Source organism: Capsicum annuum, chromosome 3, assembly GCF_002878395.1.
Source record: "Capsicum annuum cultivar UCD-10X-F1 chromosome 3, UCD10Xv1.1, whole genome shotgun sequence".
Classification (NCBI taxonomy): Eukaryota; Viridiplantae; Streptophyta; class Magnoliopsida; order Solanales; family Solanaceae; genus Capsicum; species Capsicum annuum.
The window spans coordinates 200,795,530-200,804,007 of NC_061113.1; the positions used below are offsets into that span (position 1 = coordinate 200,795,530).

The 8,478-nt window shown below is 33.4% G+C and overlaps 1 long non-coding RNA gene across 3 annotated transcripts; it reads right to left on the bottom strand.

The window, feature by feature from the left end:
• Positions 1-1,124: 1,124 nt before the first annotated feature.
• On the bottom strand, positions 1,125-7,978 carry LOC107866199. Of its 3 annotated transcripts, none has more exons than XR_007053198.1 (5): positions 6,496-7,978; positions 5,885-5,941; positions 5,369-5,537; positions 3,229-5,143; positions 1,125-1,413 (listed from the first exon to the last, which is right to left on the bottom strand). It is a non-coding gene; the product is annotated as an uncharacterized LOC107866199 (long non-coding RNA). The 3 variants fall into 3 exon arrangements; XR_001672807.2 differs by having other exon boundaries at positions 3,229-3,397; positions 4,620-5,537; XR_007053197.1 differs by having other exon boundaries at positions 3,229-5,537.
• Between the last annotated feature and the right edge of the window lie 500 nt (positions 7,979-8,478).

Consider the following 8,478-nt stretch of genomic DNA (forward strand, 5'->3'; position numbering starts at 1 on the left):
TAGCTTACTACTAAGATTAAATAAGTGAGAGTATGTAACAAGAGTATGAGATTTGTAATCATAACTTAGTAACAAAAATTAACAATGGTATGAAATTTGGATTGTAAGCATATATGGAGAGCTTTCAGGGTTGAGGCATTTACTTCACATTCATGTATAATTATGGTTTCTAGGCAGTGTTGGTGTTTATTGTGATTATTGATTTATGGGGTTGATATTATAACTTGTGAATGGTCATCCTCTAATTCATCTACCCAAATTAATCTCACAATTATACCATTGAGCGGGGATGTGATTCTTTAAATCGGATGCATTAAGCTATCTTCCAAGACTACAAGAAAAACAACCTATAAGGAAAGGAAATCTGGTCCCAGAAAGACCAAATCTTTTCCCAATTGGTTTTTTAGGATGGGAAAAAACTGGATATGTTCCGTCCTACTAGGCTCTGCTGCAAAAGGTCAATAGCAATGAGTCTAATAAGCCGGTCGTTAAAATCCTTTTGAGATAACAAAAACCTGGTCGTAATTATATTTTAGTGATGGTATATCTTGTCCCAATAGACTAACTACCTGGTCGTAATTATCCTTTTGCGATAATATATCGTCCCAAATAGGCTGACTACCTGGTCATAATTATCTTTTAGTGATGATATATCTTTTCCCAAATAGACTAACTACCTCATCGTAATTATTTTTTCGCAATGGTATTTCTCATCCCAAACAGACTAACTACCTGGTCATAACTATCTTTTAATGATGATATATCCCATCCCAAATAGACTAACTACCTGCTCGTTAATCTCTTCTTTGACCAACAATTAACTAGTCCTAAGTTATCTTCTAGGGACGAGAAATACTTGGTCCTAAATTATCCTTTAGCGACGAGAATTTTTTTTTCCTAGATCATCCCTTAAGGATGAGCAACATCCTGGTCCTAGATCAACATTTAAAGACGGGCAACATTCTAGTCCTAGATCAACCTTTAAAGAAAAGCAACATCTCTAGTCCTAGAAAAACATTTTAAGATGAGCAATATTGCTAGTTTCTAATTGAGCACAAATGAGTCTAATATCAATAAATAATAAATTTATCAAATAAATAGCAAATTGCTATTGAGAATCTCGATACAAAAACATGATATAATTATAGATCAGAAAACTTAGTTAACATCACATGATATTAGTTTCAATATTTGTTTCGCAAAAACCATAGTTACCATCCCGATCGCGCTAGAGTATGATGTCAAATTTTCCATAACATTTTAATACATTGCAAAAAAATAATCAAGTAACTCCTGTTTCTACTGTTTAAGTCCTCAACTTTCAGTTCAAATGTCCAGCTTCCATCATAGGGCAAAAAAATAATCAAGTCCTCCACTTTCAGTTCCTACTGTTTCACCTAAATCAAGTAACTCCTGCAACAGTAAAGTAGAAAATTAGTGCATCACTTTAGGAGAAAAAAAATCTGTGAAATTGGTTTATCTATTCATAAATCATAAGTAATGATGATGGTACCAGTTATACAACAACAACAACAATAATGACATACCCATTATAATCTTATAAGTGGAGTCTAGGGAGGGTAGAGTGATCATAAACCTTCCTCTAGTGCAACCAACTATGAATCCACAGAGCTCACTCTCATTTCAAAGGTGGTTTTGCAAGTTTATTAACTAAAATTTTATGAACTAAAAGGGAAAATAAACATGTATACTAGGAGTATACCTAGTATAAAACTGACGAACAAATATAGTCCTTCAACTTGGTTGCTTGAATCTTTTACTTAACACTACTTCAGAATTAGCTATGACTTTTTCTATTTGGATCATAAACTTTTGCAGAAAGAACCTAGGTTACATTGACAAGCTATTACTTAAGGAAATTGGGCGGAGAAAGGAATCTCAGTAGCAAGTATTAATTGGAAAGCCTAGTACATAAGGTCTTTAATGAAAATGGTCACTCTTTTCAGGTTATGCATTGTTCAGGAGAGATATCGTTGATCTGGTGGGCGAGGAGATCAGTAAAGTTGACCATAGAATATCGTGCACGGCATTCCTAACAATAATCTAATTATTTAATGCCGGTCATAGCCTAGAGGTACTATACCCCAAGGTTTTATTTACTCCTTCATGGTTCACCTATTGAACTTTCCTCAGGAGCATTCACTCAACTAGTAATCTAGAGGAGATATATTCTATAACGAATGCCACTACAATAGTGAGGCCGTTGGCAATGCCTTAATGATAAAGATACATCATGAATCACTATATAAGAACCCAAATGCAATGATTGACTTATTCTTTAGAAATAGCTCCACTTCTTCCATTTTAATTGCTAAAATTCAACTCAAAATTTCTTTTTTTAGGACTGACACAAGTTCTTCAAATTTCAATCTTGGCGAGATTGTCTCCTATTATATTGAAAATGGTAGTATTGGGATGTGCATTCGTTGTTCTCAGGTTGACTGTCTGGCATAACTGCTACAATAGCTTTATTGGCAAATCATTGAGCCTAAGTCTCAATCCTATCCTCAAAGTGAAAAAAAGAGGGTAGATCAGTGCACTAAGCTCCCACTATGCGCAGGGTCCAGGGAAGGATCCGACCACAAAGATCTATTATATGCAACCTCACTATACACTCCATATCCTCAGAGTAAAATTCACAAATAGCCATAGCTACACAATCCAAGAATCTCTCTCTCAATAAAGATTTAGGTCTACTCACTTTAATTTGTTAAGAGTTGACTTATAAAAGACTTAACCAAATAGGTAAATTATGACTTAGCTTAAAAGTTTGACTGCAACATACAAACCAAATAGGTAAATTATGACTTAGCTTAAAAGTTTGACTGCAACATACAAACTAAGAGTGATATTTAAGTGGAAAAGGATAGAGGGGTTGGTCCATAGTCCCCAAAATTCCAAAGGTTGTGATTAGATAATCTAAAATTTTCTTAAAACCCAATTTGGCCGCCTTATAAGTTTTACCCAATAACCCTCTAAGATGTCTGACAAGTTAAATGATACCTTCTTAAGTTATGGATACAATAACAAGAATTTCTTTTAATCTCCTATTTTTCATGTGTTTTATTTTTATATGATTCAAGAATACAAAACTATGCACTTAAAACTTCCAAATGTTTATATAATGCTATGAAACAACTTACACTTAAATTATAACTACATGTAGCCAAATTAAAATAATTACACCAGCAAAAATAAAATTTTTACCACAAGGAATGGATATCAATGAGAAGATTCCATTAGCATCTGCCACACTGTGGCAAAGTACTTATCCCAATCCTAGATCACCAGGCAGATTTTTAGAGCCCTTAGGGCAATCAACATTTGTGAAATCATCTGAGTATAAATAGATATGAACTCCCAATATGGGATTTGCCTGCAATACAGTTTAACATTAGAAAACATAAAAAGAATCTCGACATACGACTAATTGGAACAAGACAAGCTACATTCGAGAGTTGCCTAATCATATTTTGATCCGTGGGATTGAGGTGTTAATTTCATAATTGCTAGATACCACAAAAAGGTAATAGGGATAAAAATAGGTCAATTGTTAGCTAATTTATGTCACTAGTACGATCCCAAAACAGATATATGTTTGTTGTCTTTTCTTAATAGTTTTTCCACTTTTATTTGAGTAAGAGAATGGTCACCGTAGTAACACTATTAGATAAAAGAAGACAACATTAAAAAAATAAAAGTAACATCCAAAAGAAAAGAAAGTCCTATATCAATTTGCCCTTACATTGAGTATAGGTATGCCACATTGATGAAGCACCATAAAAGGAAACCAACATATCAAGAAAGCCGTAATTACCTTTTTTACTTGACATGAAAGAACCTTGTATCCATCTTAATCAGTTAACTGAATAGTCATCTTCAGAAAGCAAAGTTTATCTTAGATTTACAGAACTTATTCCACAAGATTATTAGGTTTTCAAGTTTCCGGTATTCCTAAGATTAGTTAGACTACTAGGAAACTAAGGCTACTTCAACTTTCTAGAATTATTTTATCTATGTATTAGCAAGAAGATAATGAGCGGTATAAATCTGAGAAAAATTTAGTTTATTTTAAGTTCTAAGTTCCATGTATTAATGAACAAGCTGGAAAATATCTATCTAACGTAAAATTAACTATCTTTTAATATGTTTTCCTACTGCATTTGTATGTGTAAGTAAAAATTCCTTCTGATGCTAAAATTGAACTGTTGCAAGAAAGTATTTTTTCATTTCCTTTACTTTTCAATTCAAGACTTAACCAAACTTGAAAAAAAAACCTTCGGTGCACCCTTTTCCATTACTGAAAACAGAAAAAACAGATGGAAAATTTAAAAACCGAACACCCACACCTACGATCAACATAACTTGCTTGAATAGAATACGACCACTTTATACTAATTTTTGCATTATGATACCAAGGTAGCCATACAAAATTGTCTCTTAAAGAAGTTGGGATTTCACCTCTCATAGCTCACTTGAGAAAGAAACAACCTTGTCTATTATGATCTCCGCCCCCTTCACGCATTTTCATCACTTTAACTATGTGAAAGAAAACATAAGCAGGTACAAATTCATTCGATCATAATAATTCCAAATACCTCTAGTCGGTTTTTGCAATGGTCTTGTCCTGAATTCTGTGTAAATATAGTTCATAGTTAAATGACTATGAAAAATAGATTGTGCCGAGTAAAAGGTTATCCTTGACCTATCAATTTTTTAGAAGAAATACATGGAAACTCTGACAAGTCACAACAACAAACTTTAATATAAAACATAAAACAAAAATAGAGATCAAGTGATTACTAAAGAAACTCACCTTAGCAACCATAGAGCCACGAATATCATAACCGGGTACAAAGAAGAAGAAATCCACTTCTCTATTTTCGAAACCCAACTCAATTGAGAACCCACATGGTAGATTCAAATAATTATGCAATCAGTGATACTTATTCCAAGTTGGTGTACAATAATTTAGGAAGTAGATATGGTAAACGAAGTCAATGTCATTACATGGAAAGAAGAAACACCAATTAAAAGAACACGAGGGACTCAAAATGCACCTCGACAGATCCTCTAACTTGAACATTCAAGTCAAGACATGATGCACGCAATTTGTACTTCCCTGTTATGAAGATAAATTGGAACATTGAGCTATATAACATAATAATTGCATGTTAAGTCCACACGGAAACTATCTATTTCATAAACTAAGAATCATAATGTTACCTATCTAAAAAAGCAGCATCAGAAGCATATAGTTGTTCCATCTAAGTATATAGATCATTGTATTTTCCATCTAAATATATACACTATAAAATACAACCAAACTACTTTTAGGGTAACATACCGGGTATAGTGTTTTTGAAGTATTATGTTCCTCTGGGTGTTGATAATGTAGAGGAAACAACATCACCTGTTGTAGAAAATAGCTCAACATTCACATTTGATGGACCTCCTTCTTTTAGAGAGCATCTCTCCCACCAACATTTCCCATAATTCGTGTAGATAGAGTGAACCTGCAGAAACAATGACACAAGAAAATTAGTATGTAAAGAAATAGAAAATTAGCATGTAAAAGATTAAAGTTCCCCCTCCCCTGTTCTTTGTTTATGGAACAAAGGATCCAAAGACTAATTTCAATGTTATAAGAATAAGGACAAACCCCATGAACCAAAAATTTTATCTTCGTTGCCATTGCAGCCAGTATGATCTATTGCAACATGTACCTACAGAAAGGCCCTCCTTTGGTCTGATACACAAGCCAGAAAAGAAAAGGGAAAACTAACATTGAACTGCTAGTAAATCAATCAAAAGTGCATATGCCAACAAAACTATCATCATTATAAGATTAAAAACACTTAACTTGTTTAGGATCCCACGTTTACCCCTCCAGTCCATTGACTTTGATCAAGAAAGAACCCTACAAAATGATTTCAATACAATGTGAGAAATTATTTCATTTCTCAGAAGACAAGAAAAGTGAGATCACTGATGAAAAAGTTAGGAAGCAAACATAATCCAACAATATAGGCTGGTAACGGATTAATAAAATAGTTTTTAGAATCTTGCATATCTAGGATATTATAAGATCTTATAAATATAGTATAGCTCATAATTATGGTATTGATTCTCTTCCCTTCCATAGAATATGTACATCTAGCTATTTAAACCCAATGGCTTGAGTGAATAACCAAGTTGAGTTTTTCTCACTTCTCTTTTACTTTTGTCATTTTTGATAAAGTAAACAATTTCCTTATTGGTATCACGTGGATGAATAATCACCGACTGCATCGGCGCTTGGTAATATGGTTGTCTTGAGGAATAAATCAATCTTATAATTTAAGGACGGTTAAAGTACACTATAACCTAAAAATACAAATGACAACATAAGTTTGATGACTTATCAGGAAAGAAGGAATAAAACATAAGCTTGTCCAAGAAAACGTGCAACTCAGTACCATATGCAGGTAGTACCTTATCATACACTAGAATGAAGTAATAATCATTAGGGGCATAATGCGTTCTTTCATTCACCAAGCCATCCAACGTACGATGCGCAACCTGCATTAGAAAATATATGGTTGGATGTTCTAGCATTTTATCCTTATGGATTTAATTACAATGTTATATGTAAATTGGCAAAGGTCGATTGACAAATATTACATATAGCGGCATAGTACAACACCCATCAACACTGTGTATCAATAACTGTCAACACTATAAACTTGAAAAGATGAATTGGAAACTGCCAACACCAATTAGTGGTGCAGAAAATGCCACCCTTTCTTAATCTAGGACTTCAAGCATAGTCCCTGGTGCATGGTGCTAATATCGTGTAGAATTATTTCCGTACATATGAAAAATATAGCATATAATAGAACCACACAATGGTAAAAATAAAAACAACACTTAATCATTAAAGGACAACGAGTTAACTCTCAAGAATTTATGATTTATTCCTATCAAGGAGGAGGAACCAACTTATGGTTAGTGATGATAAAAGTTGACCTCTTTTTCCCTCGGCATTAATTTTCAATTGAATAGTAATATGGATATTAAGGATTCACATAGCCAATCCTAACTTGCTTCTATTGAGGTATAGATGTTATTGCATGCTCAACTTTCTATTTCCTCCAGGAACTGGAATACATAAAGTACCTTGGGGTGAACAATTATTTTGGTAAAAAATCATTTAGTACTCCAGTATCACTGGATATTTCTAAGAACATTCGACAATTTCTTATATTCTGACCAGACAGTTTATCAAAATCGACAATACAATAACAACGACAACATTCTAATGGTGTCGGAGAGGGTAGAGTGTATGAAAGTCTTACCTCTACCTTTGAGTTTGAGAGACTGTTTTCGGTAGACCCTGGGCTCTAGAAAATAGTCCAAAGTAGTATAGAAAAAGGAAGTAACAGAAGTACAAGACACAACAAACACTGCCAATAATAGCAACTATAAACCGTATGTAAGCTACAACAAAATAATACCATAATTGAGGTACAAGAAACAAGAAATAGTAGATAGTAACAAAAATCGAAGGACAAGAAACTACAGTAGCAATACTACGACTACTAATATGACGAACAACAAGATAACGCACCGCTACGTACTATGTTTCTACCCTAGGTCGCGTCCTCCACACTCTTCTATCTAAGATCATGTCCTCGGTAAGTACATTATCAAACAAGAAAGCTAATAAAAAAACCACTTCAAACAATGCCTTTTGGTAAGTATCTTCTTACAATTATTATCAAACGTATTTGTGCAACTTCTTACATTAGAGAAAGGATATGTGCATTCCATATGTTTAACAAATCACAACCCCGTATGGCATTTAAATTCCTGACATCTCCTGGCACTAAAATTTGTATAGCAGTTTCCAGTTCATTCTTGAAGACAACTTCAAGGTAAGGGAATTATACTTATAGGGTGTAATTTACATCACAAGAAAAACCTGCAAATGTGGATCGCAGACAAAAACAAAAGTAAGTGATTCCAATATAGAGAAACGGTGCAATTCTATAGCACTAAAAGGTATGACTCTTGTTATAATTAATGACATGCAAGATAAATTTACCAGAATTATTTAGAGTGACGAATTGCAGCGGAGAATAAACAATGACGAATAAATAGAAGGTAATGACTCTTGGTAAATATGGTAATGACTCAACCCCAATCACAACAATGAATAAACAGAAGACAAATGGTGGTTATATTCTAGAGCTGCAACATCATTCTCAAGTACCAAATTTATTAGAAATAATCAAAGTATTCAAGAATTAGACATACCCAGAATAATATAAAATAAATTGTCCCAAACCCATATGAAAGAGACACCAGATTCATTGAAAATAACATAACCCATTAACATACAGATCATGAGAAAAAACAAAACAAGTTAGAGTATCAAGTTTGCGTACACAACAGTGAGAAGAGAGAATTGCTCAC